The sequence below is a fragment of the Cricetulus griseus genome, chromosome 2 (assembly GCF_003668045.3).
Source record: "Cricetulus griseus strain 17A/GY chromosome 2, alternate assembly CriGri-PICRH-1.0, whole genome shotgun sequence".
Lineage (NCBI taxonomy): Eukaryota > Metazoa > Chordata > Mammalia > Rodentia > Cricetidae > Cricetulus > Cricetulus griseus.
The window spans coordinates 81,053,074-81,074,816 of NC_048595.1; the positions used below are offsets into that span (position 1 = coordinate 81,053,074).

The following is a 21,743-nucleotide window of genomic DNA, read 5'->3' on the forward strand; positions in this document are numbered from 1 at the left end:
CTTCCATTCTCATTCTTGTAGCTCCCTCCTCCCTCTTCCCTTGTTCTCAATTTGCTCAGGGGATTGTGACCCATTACCCTTCTCGAGGGGACAATGTTTGTCTATTTTAGGGTCCTCCTTGTTTACTAGTTTCTCTGGCAGTGTGGATTGCAGGCTGCTAATCATTTACTCTATGTCTAAAATCCACATATGAGTGAGTACATATCATGTTTGATTTTTTGTGATTGGGTTACCTCACTCAGAATGGTTTCTTCTAGTTCCATCCATTTTCCTGCAAATTTCAAGATCCCATTGTTTTTTTTTCTGCTGAGTAGTACTCCATTGTGTAAATGTACATTTTCTCTATCCATTCTTTGGTTGAGGGGCATCTAGGCTGCTTCCAGTTTCTGGCTATTACAAACAGTCCTGCTATGAACATGGTTGAACATATGTCCTTATTATAATGAATGCGCTTCTTTTGGGTATATGCCTAGGAGTGGAATTGCTGGATCTTGTGGTAGACTGATTCCCATTTTCTTGAGAAGTCACCATACTGATTTCCAAGTGGCTGTACAAGTTGGCAATACCAGCAGCAGTGGAGAAATGTTCCCCTTTCTCTACATCCTCTCCAGCATAAACTGTCATTGGTGTTTTTGATTTTTAGCCATTCTGACGGGAATAAGATGGTATCTCAGAGTTGTTTGATTTACATTTCCCTGATGACTAAGGATATTGAGTTGGATGTGTTCTTATATTTTCATATTCCCATCTCTTCTTCCAGTGAGTGCAGGTGGTATTGCTTCCTTTCCTGGTGTGTATGGTCCAAGGTTCTCTTCCAGTGGGTGCAAGAGTGTCCATTACTTTGATGGGTCTCAAGTTTGGTGCAGGCTGTTCTGAGGCACTCACTCACCAGATGGTTGTGAGCGAGACTTGCACAGAGATGTCAGCAGATTCTGGGTTGCAGGCTGAGTCGACCTGCCTGCTGACCCCAGGACAGGAGTTCCCAAAGTGGGCAGGTGAAAGTTGGGCCCAATGAAGGGGCCAGAACAGCTCACTTCTGTCCTGAGTGGGTGCAGGAGTAGCCCAGCAATCTCAGCAGACTCAGGGTTGCTTGGTCCTCAGGATCAAGTCGATCTTCCTGCAGAGCACAGGACTGGAGTTCCCAGAGTGGGCTGGTGAAATTTGACCCCAAGGCAGGGGCAAAAGCAGCTCACCTCTGCCATGAATGGGGGCATAAGTAGCTCAGTGATCTCAGGAGATTCAGGGTTGCTTGGTCCTCAGGGGCTGAGTCGATCTGCCTGCAGACCCCAGGATGGGAGTTCCCAGAGTTTAGTGTACATATTTTAATTTTCCAAACTTTGCAAAACAGAACACATCCTTTTTCCAAATTTCATTTCATTGAGTACCCTTCGAGTTACTTTCTCGAGGCAGTGGAGTCTGAATATACAAATAACAAATAGGGCATTTCCTTATAGTTTCCTTGGCTTGTCACAAAGTGATGGAAAAATCTTGCTTCAAATCCTTGCTATTAACATGGTGTTTTCTATTTTGAAATTTGAAGGCTTCAAGCACATTTACTTTCAAGAGCTGATCTATTTCATCATTATCTTGTGCTAGATAAAGAGCCTGACAGACCTGTATGGGATCTGATGTGTGTTGTATACAAGGGATGATTTCTATTTCTAATTACTTTTTTTGTAATTGAATTAATAACAAAGTTAATTCTGAGTCTTCTGGAATAATGTCAGCCATTTCAACATGTACAACAATTCTTTCTACATATTAAGAGGTAGTAACTGTATTAAGAAGTTCTAGATAATCTAGGTTGGATGTTGGTGGCAAAGGCCTCTAATCCCAGTAATTGGGAGGCAGAGGCAAGCAGATCTCTGTGAGTTGAAGGCCAGCCTCTTCTATAGAGTGAGTTCCAGGATAGGCTCCAAAGCAATGCATAGAAACCTTGTCTTGAAAAACAAAAAGAAAAATTAAAAAGAAGTTCCAGAAAATCGAAGAATACCATGAAGATAGCATATAATTCTGACTTTTGAATAGAATCAAAATAAGGTCTTATTTTGACATAACCTGTCTTTCCTGATTTATCAGCACTAATATAGAAGGTAGAGGTGTTCCTGGTACAATCTGAGGAAAGATTCAATTAGTTCCCTTTGTAAACTCATGTCTCTTGTTTTAGGGATATTCATTGTTAACGTCTCCCCAAAAATTATTGCAAGATTTTTTGCCAATGTTTATTTTCTGCCCATAACAAAAAATTAGCATGTGTAAAAGGTACCACAATTTCTTCTGGGTTTATTCCTGTTATAGATGAAGTCTTAATTTTCCCTTCAAAATCAATTTAAACTGTGATAGTTGGAATGTGATTGACCCCATAATCCCATAATCTCATAGAGGGTGACACTATTTGGAGGTGTGGCTTTTTTTGGAATAGATATGGCCTTATTGGAAGAAGTGTGTTACTGTGGCGGCAGGCTTTGAGGTTTAATATATTCTGGATATCATCAGTCTGTCAGTTGATTTCCTATTCCCTGCAACATGTAGCAGTCCTCATCTCCAGAACCACCTCTGCCTGCATTCTGTCATGCTTCCTGCCATGATGATGATTGACTGAACTTCTGAAACTATACTCAACCCCCCCCCAATTAAATGTTTTCTTTATAAGTCTCATGGTATCCCTTCATAGCAATAAAAACCTAACTAGGGCAGAAACAGTTTCTACATAGGTCTTGAACTTTTTACTCAGTTTGTGTGGTATACATATCCATTTTAAGATATTATCTTCTCCCTGCATTAGTAAAATGACAACAAAATCAAGCTTCAGATACTAAAGACTCAAATGTGTAACCTGTAATTTCTTTTCTACCAAAGACAGCAATTTCTCAGCTTTAGCTGATTTTTTTTGTACTATTTAAGTCCTTATCTACTTGTAAGGTTTCAAATAAATTACTTATTTCTTGAGTTATCAGTACAATTGGGAGGAATAGCCAGTTAATATCTCCAAGAAAATTTTTAAAAATTATTAAGAGTTTGTAATTGAACTATCCTGTTTGTACTTTTGTGGCTGATTTTTGTAAGCCTATCTTGTATACTGGTGATCCATAGAACCTACTATCTGTATTTTATTTCAGCAGCAATTTGTATCCCCCAACAAGGCAAATTTTTCTTTACTTCTTTAAACATTTTTCTAATATATTTGTATCTGAATAAGCTAGTAAAATATCATCCACATAATGGTAAATTATATATTGAGGAAATGAATTGTGAATTATTTCTAATGACTGTTATACAAAATATTGACACAAAGTTGAGCTGTTTAACATCTGTTGTAGAAGAGCTTTCTACTGGTATCTTTTAGCAGGCTGGGAATTATTATAACTAGGCACTGTGAAGGCAATTTTTTATACTCTTCTTGTAAATGTATATTAAAAAACAGTCTTTAAAATCAATCACTATAATAGACCATCCTTTAGGTTACAGAGACGGCAAGGCAATCTTATAAAGAGCCCATTGGATTAATCACCTAATCAATAGCTCTTCAAACTATTACAACTGTCCAATTTCCACATTTCTTTTTAGTGACTAATATAGGAGAAGATCAAGGACTTTAATATTACAGTATTTAGTTGCTGTTGTACCAGATGTTCTAATGCCTGTAATTTTTCTGATGTCAAAGACCATTGTTCCATCCAGATATGTTAATAACCATTTTAAAGTTAGGGCTGTTGGAAACTTTGAAAGATTCACAGGTCTTGTGCCCTACATATGCACAACCTGGATGTTCAGTCACTGTTTTTGATAACACCTCTTAATATTTTTATCAGAAAAATATGTTAGTTTATGATTTGTTTCTGAGATTGGAGGAATGTTAACCCAGGTATTTCATTGCTGTAACAAACTACATCACATAAATTCTTTGCTATGTTAGTCACATATTGCTTTAATTTTCCTCTCTATACTTCTGGCCCTATACACTCAACCCATCTGGTGCTTTGTTTTACCTGAGATAAGGATCCAATCCTGAGAAGCTGAGCATTTACCTCCTGAAGAGGCCAATTTGGATGCCAAGATTTTGGTGCAATTATTGTTATATCTGTTCATATGTACACCAAACCCTCAATTTCAATGCAATTTATTTTTTAAATTTGGACTTTGATCATTTACAGAAATTTGTCAAAATATTTGCTTTATGTTTTTTCTCCAATTTTTTTGTTTGTCTTCTAAAGATATTCTGTCATCCAGAGAAGTATGGTTTTTCACAAGAAACATTAAATCTTTCAATTCCTCTGTGGAGGAGTTGCCCCAATGCTGGCAGGTAATTATTGAACCAAATTTGACATGGGGGTCTGTGAGAGACCCCCTAAGATGTTTCCCATTGGCAATGGTTATCTTTCCTTTCCAATTCGGATCTGCATTCATTGATCCAATGTTGGCCTGTGCCAAACATTATGCATATTCCAGAAGGTTGTGATGTTCAGTTTGGATTATGTCTAGAAAAATATTTTTCCCAGGAATGGCATGTCTACAATTCTTTTTCAGATGTCCTGGTTTACCACAATTAAAACATCTAGCCTTTGGGTTTTCCTAAAAAATTTTAGATGTCACTTTTCCCATCTAAATATCATCATAAGTGTGAGATCCAATGTCAACTGTATTTTGAATCCATTCATCTATGGGTGCTGTGCTGTGGGAAAATCTTTCTGTACACTGTAAGTATGCAATGTTTTTATTGTTAATAAAAGGCTGGTTGGCCAATATCTGGGCAGGAAGAGATTGGACAAGACAGCCTGAAACAGAAAAAATTCTGGAAAGAAGAGAGGGAGATTCCAGCCAGCTATAGAGCAAGCAGGTGTGTAGAAAATGAAGTAACAATCCATGAGCCATACAATGAAGAATAGATAAGAAATATGGGTTAATTTAAGAATATGAGTTAGCTAGTAACAAGCCTAACTTTTGGGAAAGCATTTATAAGTAATATAAAGCCTCTATAGAAGTTATTTAGGAGTAGGTTTTTGGGACAGGAAACTGCCTACAGTGCTGATCTTGCCATTGAAATCCTAATTAGAATTTTGCATTCTGAACTAGCAATTTCAAAAGGCAAAGATTCAATTAATATTTGTATAACTTCTCGATTTTTTCTATTTATAGCTAAAGTCAATCTTTGTAAAAAATTAGTGAAGGCTTCTTTTGGGCCCTTTAAAATTTTGCTAAATGGCCAGTCCTCTTTATAGATTCTTCAATTTTGCCCCAATCATTTAAAGATGCTATGTGGCATACAGCTAAGGTGTGATCATCAAATTTAATATGTCTTTCTAAATCAGCATAATTGCTTTCACCAAAAATTACATCTTTGGAAATCTCATAACCTCTAACCCTAACTCATCATTCTATGATGCCAGCTTCATTTCTCTACCACAGTTTCCATTTTAACTGAGGACCAGCTTCCAATACTGCAGTAACTAAATCTTTTTAGTCTTGGGGGAATAATTATATTCTGAGTTGCCCATGGATTTAACATCTGTTTCACAAAAAGGTGAATGCATACCATATTAAACTATTGCTTCCTTAAATATTTTTAAATCTAACATTTTGACAGGTTCCCAGCTAACTTCTGAATAGCCTTGAAAGCGCCTATCTGATGCTCATTCTTGAATGGTAACTGGATAATTTACAGTTGGTTTTCTTAAAAACTTGAGCCACTCCTATTCAGTTTCATAATGCAATGGTATGGTAGCTTCTGCTCTAAACTCCTCTGTCTGTGTGTGACTATTTTCTTTAGTTTCATTAGTATGTCTTTTTAAGGGTTGTATCTTATCAGTCAATTTTTCATATTTGGCACCAATATTAAACAATTTTAGGGATAAAACATGAATTTCCAAACTAATAATGATTTTAATTGACATTTTGTCAATCCCACCTAAGTTGATTATCCCTTTAATTAATTGTTCCATTTTCAAACCTTCCATTGTACAACTATGCAAAGACCTAACTCATTGGATAAAAGTATTGTTTCCCATTTTTAATGTGAAGAAAAATTTTAAACTAATTACCTTACTTAGGAATTCCCAGGTGTCCCATCAGATCTGCTGAAAATGAGTGAGAATTTGTGACTCTGGCTGTTACTGTGTAGCACAGATGGGCAAAGACACACATGCTGCACAGCCTGACTGGGGGCAGCTGCAGCTGCTTGTGCATAGCTGGGAGATAAGAGTGTGTGGTAGTTGTGGCAACAATAGAAGTCTGGGCAAGTATTGAGGCAACAGAACTGGTTTGGCAGCAGCAGGAGAAGGGGATGCAGGAGAAGCCCATAACCTAAAGGAAGAACATCCTAGCTGCCTAAAGCAGGGACACAGGAATGTGTGGAAAAAGCACATGTGATGGGAAGTGAGGGAACATGGCCCTCTGAAGGCAGAGCAGGATAGCAGTGGGCTTCTAACTTAATAGAATTTGGAGACCAGGGACCTGTGGAGTTTGGTTCCTGTGGAGTTTGGGGCTGGTAATGGGCAGCAGCTTTAGACTGTTGTAAAGAGGCTGCAACATGGAAATAACATATTTGCTGAAAGGGCTTGAGGTGAAGGAGGAAACATCAGCCAGCTTCAGGGGCTCCAGAGTCTGAAAAGCAGGTAAAATTGGCTACCCTGTGATTCTGCGCCTGAGTTGGATGCCAGATGAAGTGTGTACCTAATTATTCATTAATCAATAAAAACTCAGGAGGCTGAGGCAGGCAGATCTCAGTGAGTTCAAGATTAGCCTGGTCTACAAAGCTGCACAGAGAAACCCTGTCTCAAAAACCCCAAACAAACAAACAAACAAACAAAAAATCCGCAGGAATCATATATTGTTGTAAGAGTCTGAATGATCAGAGAAGTGGTGGATAAAACCTCTCTAAGCTGTGCCCTACTGCTTCTCATCTCTCTATCATCAGTCCTCCAAAACCTCCACTTCAGCTAGTAGCTAGCTCTGCCTTCTGATTCAAAACAAACTTTATTGTCAGTCTTGGTTACATCAGAATGCAATCAAAATATCACACAATGCTCTATTAAAATCACATTGTGCCAGGTGTTGGTGACACATGCCTTTAATCCCAGCACTAGGGAGGCAGAGGCAGGTGGATCTCTCTGAGTTCGAGACCACCCTGGTCTACAAGAGCTAGTTCCAGGACAGCCTCAAAAGCCACAGAGAAACCTGTCTGGAAAAACCAAAAAAAAAAAAAAAAAATCACATTGAATAAATGTACCATTGTAGGGGATGCTATAGCCATGCCTGCTTAGGGGCTGGCTACAGGTGTGCCGGACCACTCCTGCTGAGTGCATGGTCAGGGTGACATAGAATGAGGGATGTTCAGGTGGCCGGTTTCTGCTTTCAGTTTCACTTTCAGCTGGCGATACAGACTGCTGCTGTGCCAGCTGGGTAGGATGCTCTGAAAGTAAGCCTTTTGCCTATTAAAATACCTTGTATTTCTATCTGGCTCTACATTGGTAATTTCCCACAATATCTGCTGTCAGGAGTGGGATGGGGTACGGTCAGACACATCTGTAGCCAGTCTCTAAGCAGGCGTGGCTACAGCATCCACTCCATATCATATTTTCTTTATACCCATTTAGGTTTTTTCCAGGTTCTGGCTATTATGAATAAAGCTGCTATGAACCTAATTAAGAAAATATCCTTGTAGCATGAGTGTGCATCCTTTGGGTATATCCCCAAAGTAATATTTCTGGGTCTTGAGATAGATTAATTCCCACTTTTATTGCACTCCCACCAGTAATGGAGTAGTGTTCCCCTTACTTCACATCCTCTCCAGCATAAGCTGTGTCTTCAGTGTTTTTTATCTTAATTACTCTTACAGGTGCACAATGGTATCTCAGATTTTTTTTTGATTTGCATTTTCCATATGGCTAAGGATGTTGAGCAATTCCTTAAATGTTTTGCATTTCCATGATGGCTAAGGATGTTGAGTAAATACTCTGTTTACATCTGTGCCCCATTTTTTAATTGGATTATTTGGTATTTTGGTGTGTAGTTTTTTGAATTTTTAGTATATTTTGGAGATTATTCCTCTGTCAGATGTGGGGCTGCTACAAAACTTTTCTGATTCTGTAGGGTGCCATTTTGTCTTGTTTACCATGTCCTTTACCTTACAGAGATCCCACTTTTTAATTGTTACTCGCAGTGTCTATACTACTGGTGTTATATTTAGGAAATAGTCTCCTTTGCCAATCCATTCAAGACTACTTTCCACTTTCACTTTTATTAGGCTCAGTGTGGTTGAATTTATGTTGATGTTTTTGATCCATTTGAACTTGAGTGTTGTGCATTGCAAAAATATGGATAAATTTGCATTCTTGTACATGTCAAACTCCAATTATGACAGCACAATTTGTTGAAGAAGCTTTCTTTTTTCCACTGTATAATTTTTGCTTCTTTGTCAAAAACCAGGTGTTTGTAGGTGAGTGGATTAATATTTGTGTCTTCAATTCAATTCCATTGGCCACCTGTCTGCTTTGATACCAATACCAAGTTGCTTTTATTACTGAAGTTCTATAATATAGCTTGAAGCCAGGAATAATGATGTCTCCAGAAGTACCTTTATTGTACAAGATTGTTGGCTACCATGGGTTTTTTGACTTTCCATATGAAGTTAAGTATTTTTTTTTTGAGGTCTGTGAAGAAGTATAGTAGGATATTGTTTGGGATTTCATTGAATCTGTGGGTTGCTTTTGATAAGATTGCTATTTTTACTGTGTTAATCTTGTCTATCCAAGAGTCAAGTCTATCAAGAGTGTAGGAGATCTTTACATTTTCTGATATCTTCTTTAATTTTTTCTTCAAAGACTTAAAAGTTCTTGTCACACAAGTTTTTTACTTGTTTGAGTAGAGTTATCCCAAGATATTTTATTTTGTTTGTGGCTATTATTAAAGGTGATATTTCCCTGATTTGTTTTTCAGCCCATTTATTCATCTGTATAAAGGAGGGCTAATTTTTTCATTAATTTTGCATTCTGCCACATTACTGAAGGTGTTTATCAGTTTTAGGAGTTCCTTGGTATATTTTGGGGTCATTTATGTATAGTATCCTATAATCAGCAAATAGTGAAACTTTGACTTCTTCCTTTCCAATTGTCATCCCTTGGGCTCTCCTTTTGTTGTTTTATTGCTTTAGATAAACTTTGAGTACTGATTGGATATGGAGAGAGAAGAGAGCCTTGTCTTGGTCCTGATTTCAGTGGAATCACTTTGAGTTTCTCTCCATACAGTTGGATATCGGCTGTTGGCTTGCTGTATATTGCCTTTATGATGCTTAGGTATGCTCCTTTTATCACTTATCTCTTCAAAATTTTTATCATGAAGTGGTATTGGGTTTTCTAGAAAGATTTTTCAGCATCTAATGAAATGATCATTTTTTTCCTTTTGGTTTTGTTTATAAGGTGAATTACAGATTGATTGCCATATGTTGAACCATTTCTGTATCTTTGGGATGAAGCCTACTTGATCCTTGTGGATGATTTTTATAATGTGTTCTTGGATTCAGTTTGCCAGTATTTCTTTATTGAGTATTTTTGCATCAATGTTAATGAGGGAAATTGGTCTGTAATTCTCTGTCTTAGTTGTGTCTTTGGTTTGAGTATCAGGGTAATTGTAGCCTCTTAAAAAGAGTTTTGCAGTGTTCCTTCTGTTTCTATTATGTGGATGAATTTTACAGTCATTTTCAGTGAATTTTAGGAAGTCTTTTATTTCTTTTTTTAATTTGTTCCTTGCCACAGTGGTGACTCAGTTGAGCATTGTTCAAATTCCATGAGTTTGTGGGTTTCTGCAATTAGTGATGTTGAATTCTAACTTCAAGCCATGGTGATCCAACAAGACACGGGTGTTATTCCACTTTTCTTGTTTAGCTATGCTTTGTCACTGAATATGCGGTCAATTCTAGAGACGGTTCCATGAGGTGCTGAGAAGAATGTATATTCTTTAGAGTTGAGGCAGATTGTTCTACTGATGTCTGTTAAGTTCATTTGAGTCATAAATTCTGTTAGTTCTTTATTTCTGTATTAAGTTTCAGTCTGACAGACCTGTGTGGTAGTGATAGTGGGGTGTTGAAGTCTCCCACTATTAGTGTGTAGGGTTTGATGTGTATTTTAAACTTAAGTAATGTTTCTATTACAAATGTGGTGCCCTTTATATAGGGCATAGCTGTTCAGAATTGAGACTTTGCCTTGATGGATTTTTCCTGCAGTGAATAGGAAAAATCCTTCTTCATCTCTTATGATTATGTTTAATTTCAAGTCTATTTTGTTAGATACTAGGATAGCTATGTCAGATTTTTTCTTAGGTCCTTTTGAGCAGAAAGTACTTTTCCCATTACACCAGTAGCACAGACATTGAGATCTTCAATTAATGAGTGGGACCTTCTGAAATTCAGAAGCTTCTGTAAGGCAAAGGACACAGTCAGTAAGACAAAATGACAGCCCACAGAATGGAAAAAGATCTTCACCAAGCCCACATCTGACAGAGAATGATTTCCAAAATATACAATGAACTCAAAAAGCTAGCCACCAAAACACCAAACAATTAAATTAAAAAATGGGGTGCAGAACTAAATAGAGAATTCTCAACAGGGGAATCTGAAATGGCTGAAAGACACTTAAGAAAGTGTTCAAAATCCTTGGCCATCAGAGAAATGCAACTCAAAACAACTCTGAGATACCACCTAACACCTGTCAGAATGGCTAAAATCAAATACACCAATGACAATCTAGGCTGGAGAGGATGTGGAGAAAAAGGAACACTCCTCCATTGCTAGTGAGAGTGTGAACTTGTAAGACTACTCTGGAAATCAGTATGGCAGTTGCTCAGAAAAATGGGAATCAGTCTATCTCAAGATCCAGCAATTCCTCTCTTGGGCATATGCCCAAATATTGCATGTTCATACAACAAGGACATATGTTCAACCATGTTCATGGCAGCATTGTTTGTAGTAGCCAGAACCTGGAAGCAACCTAGATGCCCCTCAACTGAAGAATGGATAGAGAAAATTTGGTACATTTATACAATGGAGTACTATGCAGCAGAAAAAAAGCAATGGAATCTGGAAATTCACAGGCAAATGGATGGAACTAGAAGAAACCATCCTGAGTGTGGTAACCCAGTCACAAAAAAGACAAACATGGTATGTACTCACTCATATATGAATTTTAGACATAGAGTAAAGGATTACCAGACTACAATCTCTTCACCAAAGAAACTAGGAAACAAGAAGGATTCTAAGGGAAAAATGCATGGTCCCCAGAGAATGGGAAGGGGCAGGAACTCCTGAGCTAATTGGGAGCATGAGGGTAGGGGAAAGGAGCTGCCAGAATGGAAGGAGGAGAAGAGAAGGGGAGAGGAGGAAATGGAGGGGCAGAAATGTTGAGTTGGGGGAAGAATAGAGGAGAGCAGGATGAGAGATACCATACTAGAGGGAGCCATTATAGGTCCGAGGAGAGATCAGGCACTAGGGAGATTTCCAGAGACCTACAAGGATGACACGAACTGACAATCCAGCTAATGGTGGAAAGGATAACCTCAATGCCCTTCCCCTAAAATGTGATTGATGACTACTTTTATGCCATCCTAGAGCCCTCATCCAGTGGCTGATGGAAGCAGAAGCAGACATCCACAGATATCCACTGAACTGAACTCTGGAACTTAGTTGCAGAGAGGGAGGAATGATCGAGGGGGTTGGTACCAGGCTGGTGAAACCCACAGAAACAGCTGGCCTGAACAAGGGGGAACAAATCAACCCCAGACGCTGTCTGGGAGGTCAATACAGGACTGATCCAGACCCCTGAACATGGATGTCAATGAGGAGGCCTCTGCACTCTAGGGGGCCCCTGGTAGTGGATTAGTATTTTTCCCTGATGTAAGAAGGGACTTTGAGAGCCCATCCCACATGAAGGGATGCACTCTTGCCCTGGGCACATGGAGAAGGGCCTAGGCCCAGCCCAGGATGATGTGGTGGACTTTATGGATGCCGTGTTGAGGGCCCTACCCTGCCTGGGGAGTGGAGGGTGGATGGGGTGGGGGTTAGGTCTGGGTGGGGTAGGAGGGATTAGTATGAAGAGAGGGAGAGGGAGAGGGAGAGGGGATTGACATTTGAAACAAGCTTGTTCCTAATTTGAACTAATTAAAAAAAGAAAATACTTTCCCAACCTTTTACACCATTGAGTACAACTAAGTGGTAAAAAACAATGACATCTTAAAATTTGCAGGCAAATGGAGGGACCTAGAAAAAAACAAAAAAAACATCCTGAGTGAGGTAACCCTAATCCAGAAAGACAAATATAGTATGCACCAACTCATAAATAGATGCTAGACATACAGCAAAAGATAAACAACCCATAGTACGTAATCCCAGAGAAATAAGAAAACAAAGAGGACCCTAACAGAGACATACAAGGATCCCCCAGGAAAGAGAAATAGACAAGAGCTCCTGAGCCAATTGGGAGTGTTGAAATGAAGGGGAAGGTATAAGAGGTGATAGGAGGAGGAGGAAAGGGGAGTGGGGAGGAGAACATGAGGAAACAGGATGGTCCAGTTGGGGAAAGGACAAAGAAGGAGAGCAAGGAAAGAATTATCTTAATAGAGGGAGCCATTATGGGGCTATCAGAATGTGGCACTAGGGAAATTCCCAGGTGAACACAACAATAACCCCAATAAAACTCTAAGCTTAGTAGAGTGGGTATATGAACCGGCCTTCCTTATAATCAGATTGATGACTACCATAATTCATAGATTCATAATTCATCATAGAACCTTCATCCAGTAACTGATGGAAGTAATGCAGAGATCCACAACTAGCCACTGGGCTGAGCTCCAAGAGTTCGGTTGAAGAGAGGGAGGAGCAATAATATGAGCAAAGGGGTCAAGGCCGTGATGGAAAAATGCACAGAAACAGTTTATTCAAGCTAGTGGGAGCTCCCTGACTCCAGACTGACAGCTAGGGAATCTGCATGAGACTGAACTGGGCCCCTCTGAATGCAGGCATGTTGGATGGCTTGAGCAGTTTGTGGGGCCACAGCAGTGGGGCCAGGATCTATTCCTGGTGCATGAACTGGTTTTTTGGAACGAATTTCCTATGGTGAGGTACTGTGCTTAGACAAAATACGCTAGAGAGCCTTTGTCTTGCCTCAAGTGTTAATGGGAATGACTTAGTTGACTATCCATGGAGGCTTTACTCTCTCTGAGGAGCAGATGGAAGAGGAGGTGGCAGGAAGGTGTGGAAAGTGGGAGGAGGGGAGAGAGGAGGAACTGGGATTGATATGTAATAAAAATAAAACTGGAAAGTGAAACAAAAATCACATTGTAAGTTGATACATTAATCAGTTGGTCGGTATTTTTTCAAATTTCTTTTTTTATTTAAATTAGAAACAAGCTCTTTTGCATGTCAATCTCAGTTCCCTCTCCCCCCTCCTTCCCTGCCCCCCCCCACCTACCTCCTCTCTCAACCCTTTTCTGCTCCTCAGGGAGGGGAGGCCTTCCATGGGGAATCTAAAAATCTGTCCTATCATTTGGAGCAGGGCCTAGACCCTCCCCAGTGTGTCTAGGCTGAGAGAGTATCCCTCCATGTGGAGAGGACTCCCAAAGTCCATTTGTGTACTCAGGGTAAATACTGGTCCACTACCAGTGGCCCCATATATTGTCCAGACATCCAAACTGACCTCCTCATTCAGGGGGTCTGGAACAGTCTTATGCTGGTCTCCTAGCTATCAGTCTGTGGTCCATGAGCAACCCCTTGTTCAGGTCAGCTGTTTCTGTGGGTTTCTCCGGCCTGGTCTTGACCCCATTGCTCATCATTCCTCCCTCTCTGCAACAGGATTGCAGGAGTTTGGCTCAGTGTTTAGCTGTGAGTGTCTGCTTCTGCTTCCATGAGCTCCTGGATGAAGGCTCTAGGATGGCATATAATGTAGTCATCAATCTCATTATTGGAGAAGGGTAGCCTCTCGACTATTGCTTAGATTGTTAGTTTGGATCAACCTTGTAGATTCCTACACCTTTCCCTAGTGCCAGAACTCTCTTTAAACCTATAATGGCTCCCTCTATGATGGTATCTATTTTCTTGCTCTCCTCTATTCTTCCCTGGACTAGATTTTCCTGCTCCCTCATGTCCTCCTCTCCCCTCCTCTTCTCCCTTGTCTTTCTTCTAACTCCCTCTCCCCTCCACCATGCTCCCAATTAACTGAGGGGATCTTGTCTTTTTCCCCTTCTCCAGGAGACCATGTATGTCTTTCTTAGGGTCCTCCTCACTTCCTAGCTTCTCTGGCTGTGTGGATTGTAGGATGCTACTTCATTGCTCTAAATATAAAATCCATATATGAGTGAGTACATACCATTTTTTTGTCTTTTTGTGACTGGGTTACCTCTTTCAGGATTGTTTCCTCTAGTTCTGTCCATTTGCCTTCAAATTTCTAGATTCCATTGTTTTTGTTTGTTTTCTTTCTGCTGAGTAGTAACCTCTTTTCCTCTTCTCTGACTTTTCTGAACCATCTTCCCTCCATTCTCTTCTGCCATACATTGATCTGTTTCTACCTCCATCCCTTTCTCTCTCCTTCCTTTTCTTCCTTCTTTCCTGACTCGGTCTTTCTAGCCTTTCTGTTTTAATGGCAGGTTTTCAACTATGTAAGTCAAAGTAGCCTTGCACTAGTAATATGCCAAACAGAGACAGCAGCCTGAAAGAAAAACAACTCTCCTTCCCCTTACTGATACCAATTGCCAACATCTTTTTAGTTATGGGAGGTGAACTATGCCCAACTCCACTTTGCATGCTAGGACTTACTCAGATTTTATCTTGTACAGACTTGTGCTGCTGTATCTGCTGTGATTTATAGCTGCAACTTCCCTTCTGTTTCCAGAAAATACTATGTCCTTATAGCCTTCCATCTTTTGTCTCTATCTCCCACAATAACTCTTGAGCATTTGGAGGATGGGGTATGATCTAGGTGCCCCTATGTATTTGTCTGCATACTATTTCATCTTATCTTGGCCTTGAATGATTGGGAAATGTACTACTTACTCCTTTTTCTCTAGAGTAGTTATTGCTACAGTGAATGTATTCCTAGATCCCAAAGGGCTCCTAAACATTTGTTAGTAAGTATCAAGCTGTGTGAACACAGCTAACACACACACACACACACACACACACACAGAGAGAGAGAGAGAGAGAGAGAGAGAGAGAGAGAGAGAGAGAGACAGAGACAGAGAGAGAGAGAGAGAGAGAGAGAGAGAGAGAGAGAGAGAGAGAGACCTATATATCCTTGTGATAAAGTTTGGGTTATAAATTTGTCATTGGAAGAAATGACAACAATGATTATATAATAAAAATCATATTTAAAGCACCCTTTTAAAGGATGCAGCAATAAGGTTGCCTTCTCTTCCAAAATATCATTGTACTAACTGAGATTTTTCCTTTAGTAACAAAAGACAGGATAGTGATAGCAATTGAAGATGAAGAACTGTGATTGGCGCCCTAACACTCTATCAGTAATGTATTGACATAAATGTGAAGAGTCCCACAGGGCTGGTCAGGTGGTAAAGTATGATCCTCAGCAGGTGGTATTGCTGAGATGTGATTAGACTATCAGGGCTCAAACTTCCTCACTGAGTTAACCCTTTGAGTCCATCCCAAATGTACCTTAGGACATGGAATCTGATTGGAGGAAGTATGAAGGATATGCACTGTTTACTTTCCTCTACTTTCTGTTTTGCTTTCTGGCTATGATAGATAAACAGCTTTCTTATGCTATGCCCTACCATGATGCTTTTGTCTTGCTATTGACCTAAAAATAATGGAACTACCATTGTTTTCACATACTTACCAATGTCAAGGATTCTTTGAAATCAGGAAACAAAATAAATTATGGATTTAGTTGGTAGGGAGGTAGGAAGGATCTATGAGAAGAAATCATCACCAGAATATATTGTGGAATTTTTAATACAAAACAAATCTTTTCTCCTATAAATTAATTGCTCAGGTATTTTGTCTTAGGAATGAAGGTCAAGTAACACCCTATATAAGAAGGCTAAATGACTGATGGATAGGTTCATAGTACATGCAGACTAGATTCATTGGAAAAAGAGATGCTTTATGTACCCAGCAGGATGGAGGAGAGTAGTGTGAGATTTCACCATGTTACTCAAAACAGCACTGAATTTAAAACTTATGAATTGCTTATTTCTGGAATTTTCCATGTAATATTTTTGGACTGCGGGTGACCACATGTAACTGAAACCGTGGAAAGCAAAACAGCAAAGTTGGACTACCACACAAAATAAGCATTACACATACTTTGTAGATTTGTTATATTTTCTGCAAATATTTAGGTTGAGTTCAAGTGTGTTCATGTTTACATATGGATGTGCATTTAATTCAGCCTCTATAATGGTTAGAGTTTTGTGCTCTTTCCTAATTGGATCATTTTAATTCTATTGTGCATTTCATTGTTTTTATTTTTTGTCATTTTCCAAGCAACATTCTTTTCTAATTATGTCTCCTCTACAATTTTTAAATTCTTAATTCTCTTCTTTTTTGTCCTATTTTCTTAACTAAGGATATGTATTTCCCATCTCTGATAATTACTTTGGGATAGCAAACAAGATTTAATAATGTTTTGTGATTCAAATTTACATTATTATTTTAACTGCTCAAACTATAAGATATTCAGTATCCTTTTTGTTATTTAATTTTTGTGGTTTGTGATGTTATATTGATAAAGTTTTAAAAAATAATTTATTCACATTATTTTAATTATGTGTATTTTTATGTGTCAGTGTTAGTGAATGCCACTTGTGCATGGGTGCTTATATAGGTCAAGAAAATGGCATTGGATCTAATGGAGCTGTAGTAACAGGTCGTTGTAAACTATCATGAGTGCTGGGAACTGAATCTGAGTCCTCTGAAGAGCAGCAAATGCTCTTTGCCACCGAGATACCTCTTCTACCCCAGATTAATGAATTTCCTAACAGCTCTTAAAGACTAAGTTATGAAACCATTAAAAATATATTGTTTGTGCCTATTTATGTTTTTTACTTCTTCCTGTTTTTGAGAGAGGTAAATGGGAATCTTTAGTATATTTATAAAAAAACTATTTTCTTTTTCTGAATATGTTAATAATCACTGGATACATTTGAAAGTATTAATATTGACAGCTTATGTACTCAGAATCTTTACTAGGTAATTATTATTTCGTTGTTTAACAATGCCATAAACATGTTAACAGATATTTTCTCTTTTAATGTGAGTGTAAACACATGTGGGGATACACATGCCTATTCAATACTGATTACACAGGAGCACATGGGATGCCCTGTTCTACCACTCTCTGCCTGATTCCCTTGAGAAAGGGCTTCTCACTGAACCTGGGCTGGCATCCAACAAACCCCAGAACCTTCTTTCTCTATTCTCTATGGTATCAGGGTTTCAGGAACATGTTTGGTCATGCCCAGATTTTTCTCATGCCTGTATGTATGTAAGGATTTGAGCTTACAATTGTTCATCAAGGTCCTTATGATATTTCATCAAGTGTTCTTAACTGCCAAACTACCTTTCCAGTTGCAGCTGTTAAACTTTTCTATGGCTGTCCACATGTGCATGTGTACCTGTGTGTGTGTGTGTGTGTGTGTGTGTGTGTGTGTGTATGCATGTGTTTGTGTAAAGTTAAAAGATCCTTCTGTATGAAAGGATTTTTTGTTTCTAGCATTTTAGAATGTATTGACTATCTTGAGGTCGTGCTGTCTTTGTATTATTACTACTGCTTCTTTTTAGTTTTTTAAAATTTTATTTTTCATTACTGATGATCAGATAAGGAGCCCAATGCATGGTAGGCAAGCACATTACCACTGGCCTACATCCCCAACCCTTATTTTTTTGTGTTTTATTTAGTCTATTGTCTGCAGAACTTACTGACATTCTCAAATCAAATCTGAGGATTTCTGTCTCTAAGGAAGTAAAATGAACATGGACATACAGATGTTTTTTTTTATTGATGTTTGAGTTTATTTTTATAATTCTACTTTATTTATTTTTGCTTAATAAGACTTTACCTTTGAGTTTTTTTCTCCCTCCCTACATTCATCTAGACTATGCCTTGTAAAACAGTTTTCTGACTTCTTTACTAGTTTTGAAGGAATGTGTAAGAGTGTGTGTTTGTGTAATATTTATATAGTTTGATGTTAGAATGTGTAGATGGCCAGGCATTGGTTGCTTATGCCTTTAATCCCAGCACACGGGAGGCAGAAGCAGGCAGATCTCTGTGAGTTCGAGGCCAGCCTGGTCTACAGATTGAGTGCCAGGATAGGCTCCAAAGCTACACAGAGAAACCTTGTATAGATGAACAAATACTTGAAATCCTTCAGTGTTTCTAATCTGTCCAGCATTTAAGGAGATGAAAGTTCTTGATGTTCCATCTATCATTGCATCAGTCATTTACAGCAGTGTTTAGGAACTCTTTATTCCACTTTCCTCAAAATTTTTGTAAATCAGTTATTATTTGTTTTGTTTATGTGCATTTATATTCAGTGTCTGATAAGTTATTTATTGGATGTCTCTGATCCCTTCTCATTCCAATTTTCTCCTACACTATAGCAGTATTTTTGTGATGGTCAATATGTTTCTAGTTTTTGATAACAAGGCATTTTTCTTAGTCTCAGTTGCGAATTACTTGCAATTGCCACAAATAATTTGTGTGTGTGTGTGTGCGCGTGCGTGCGTGCGTGCGTGCGTGCGTGCGTGCGTGCGTGCGTGTTGACTATCCTTCTCGTCTCTGGTTGCATCTAAGAGGACTATGAAGCATCATCTTTTTTTCAGTTTATTTTGTCTTTGTCTGCACTTTCTTTTGTTTGCTTCTAAAATGTCTATTGTCTGAAGTGTAGTTTGTAAGTGAATGTTTCCTTTGATTTCCTCCATTAGGACTTGCTGTATCTTTTTTTAAACTGACATGTTATTGTTCAAACAAGAAAACTTTATAGCTATGACATGATTAATTTTCAATTGTTTTCAAGTATATTTAACCTCTCTTTCAGTAGACTGATTCATTTGTTCACTTTTTCAACAATTATTTTTTACAATGTTCTATGGTGTGCCATACATTAGACATATACACAGTGTCAAATATTGAAAATCCTAATATTCTGCACCACACCTCTTCAGCTCTTCGGTCTTTATCCGTAGTTATATCTTAGTGCTTGGATAAGAAAATTTTCGTTTTTTTTTTTTTTTTAATATTCCAAGTCTTTGCTTTTCTCTTCAGCTGTAACTAATCCACTATATAGCCCAGCAAATGAAAGATTACAAAAGTTTTTTTTCTTTATAGCCTCAGTGTCTTTTCAAGTTCAAATTATTCATATTTTAATATCTCATTTTCACTTTAATTTTGTTTTTCTATGTTACCTTTAATCATTTAAAAGCACTTATTTGATAGCTTGTTTCTCCTGTTCTCTAATTTCGATTTCTCTGGATATTAATTTTATACTTTTCTGTTTCTGTTCATCTCCCGTGTGGTGGATCATTTCCTTAAGTAAATTGTAACTTTGGATTATGTGTTTATTTTCCATGGTGGTCTTTCCCACCACACCATCTCCTGCTGTCAATGAGAAACACATATCCTCTTGATTTTAGAATTATCTCTACTATGTGGTTTGTTGTAATTATTGCAAGCATCAATCATGGAGTTTACAATGGTCTTATTTTGGTATTTTTTGCATTATTTTCTTCACTTGTGACCCTACTTCACACAAGTAACAAATTCTGAGTTGACATGCTTCATGGCACATTTTAAGCTGTTCAGTTTCTCACTAAAGCAGTTTTTCTTTTTCCACGAGTTGCCAGAGGATATGGTTTTCTTGGTACCTTTCTGTATTTGCATGCAGATCCTTTTTTTTTCTCTTTTCAAAGACCCTGTGATGTCTAATGGCCCCAGAATCACACTAAAAGTGTAGTTAAACTCTTCAATTTAGAATCCATAGTTCCTGTCCTTGTAAAACACAGGATTTCCATCTTTTTTGCTACATCTAATGCCACTGTGAGTACACTTAAAAATGAAAATATTTAGCTTAGCTCTGTCCCTTCTTCTCCTGACATGGTTTCTGTCCTTATTTCCATTGTAAAACCTTATAGAGACTAATATATTCAAGGCTCTGCTAAAGAAGAACATTGTTGAAATGAAAATATGAATAAATACATTGCAACAGTGGATATGCTAGATTAACTTACACAGAATGGAATAAGTAGTGCAACAGTTGTCTTTATACTGGAAATGCTGAGAACCCAGTAGATGCTTAGATTACAATGCTAGACATCACAGCAGCACCAACCTGGCACTGAGGACCTGGATGATGATCAGAGAACTGCTGTTCTTCAGTCAATATTGAAAAGCTTAAGAGACAATGTTCTGATAGCAGTAACCACCGACTATGGCCTAAATGATTTCATCAGCATGAAGCAAAAGTGGGCAACCAAGAAACACTGATTCGTCCTTGGATCTCATTATATCCAGGGCTGTTAGTGGATGGTGTCTCCAAGGTTAATTCTTCTGATTATGTCTTCACAGACCTGGATAGAAGATTTTTGATTCCAAATGTATCAAACAACATTGACCATCACAGTCAGTACAGTTTCATCACTACCATTTTTGAGCAGCACCTTCACATGTGCAGAGTGAGTCTGACCACCCAGTCCATGATTGTTAGATCTGTGCAGTCAGGTCCAGAACTGGTAACACCATTGTACATATCATCAAACTATGTCTCAAGGCTCCTGTTTCCTCAGATATTGTTATTCCTCAGAAGAGTGGATGGTTATCTATATGTTTTACTTATTATGTACTTGCCTGCCCATGCTTTATTTCTTACCTTCATTTTCCAATTATTCTGATTGTGTTAATTCATTCTTTCAGAAGATTACATCAATAAGCATTTTTTAAGAATATTATGTGTGTGTGTGTGTGTGTGTGTGTGTGTGTGTGTGTGTGTGTGTGTGTGCCTGGGTAGAAATCAGAGGATGCCTTTAGGAGTCAGTTATCACCTTCCATCATGTGGGTTTGGGAGTTGGAACTCATGTCATCAAGCTTGACAGCAAGCTTCTGTAAGGCAAAGGACACAGTCAACACACAAAACAGTAGCCCACAGAATTAGAAAAGAAACTCACCAAGCCCACATCTGACATAGGGCTGATTTCCAAAATATACAAAGAACTCAAGAAGCTAGTCACCAAAACACCAAACAATCCAATTAACAAGTGGGATACAGAACTAAATAGAGAATTATCAATAGAGCAATCTAAAATGGCTGAAAGACACATAACATAACATAAATAGCTGAAAGTGCTAAGCATCCTTAGCCATAAGTGAAATGCAAATCAAAACAACTCTGTGATACCATCTTGTTCCTCTCAGAATGGCTAAAATCAAAAATACCAATCAGAGATTATGCTGGAGAGGATGTGGAGAAAAAGGAACACTCCTCCAATGCTAGTGGGAGTGGGAAATTGTAAGATCACTCTGGAAATCAGTATGATGGTTCCTCAGGAAAATGGCAATCAGTCTGCTTTAAGATCCAGCAATTCCATTCTTAGGCACATACCCAAAGGATGCAGATTCATACAAGGACATCTGTCCAACAATGTTCATAGCAGAATTATTTGTAATAGCCAGAACCTAGAAGTAGCCTAGATGCCCCTCGACTGAAGAATGGATAAAGAAAATGTGGTGCATTTACACAATGGTGTATTACTA

At 38.4% G+C, this 21,743-nt stretch overlaps 1 long non-coding RNA gene across 1 annotated transcript in view; it reads left to right on the forward strand.

The window, feature by feature from the left end:
- The window catches only part of LOC113830989, a 45,234-nt gene that overhangs the window by 14,008 nt on the left and 9,483 nt on the right, over window positions 1-21,743 (forward strand). Inside the window, exon 2 of the long non-coding RNA XR_003482208.2 lies at window positions 20,562-20,668. This is a non-coding gene — a long non-coding RNA (uncharacterized LOC113830989). The remainder of the gene's footprint in view (window positions 1-20,561; window positions 20,669-21,743) is intronic.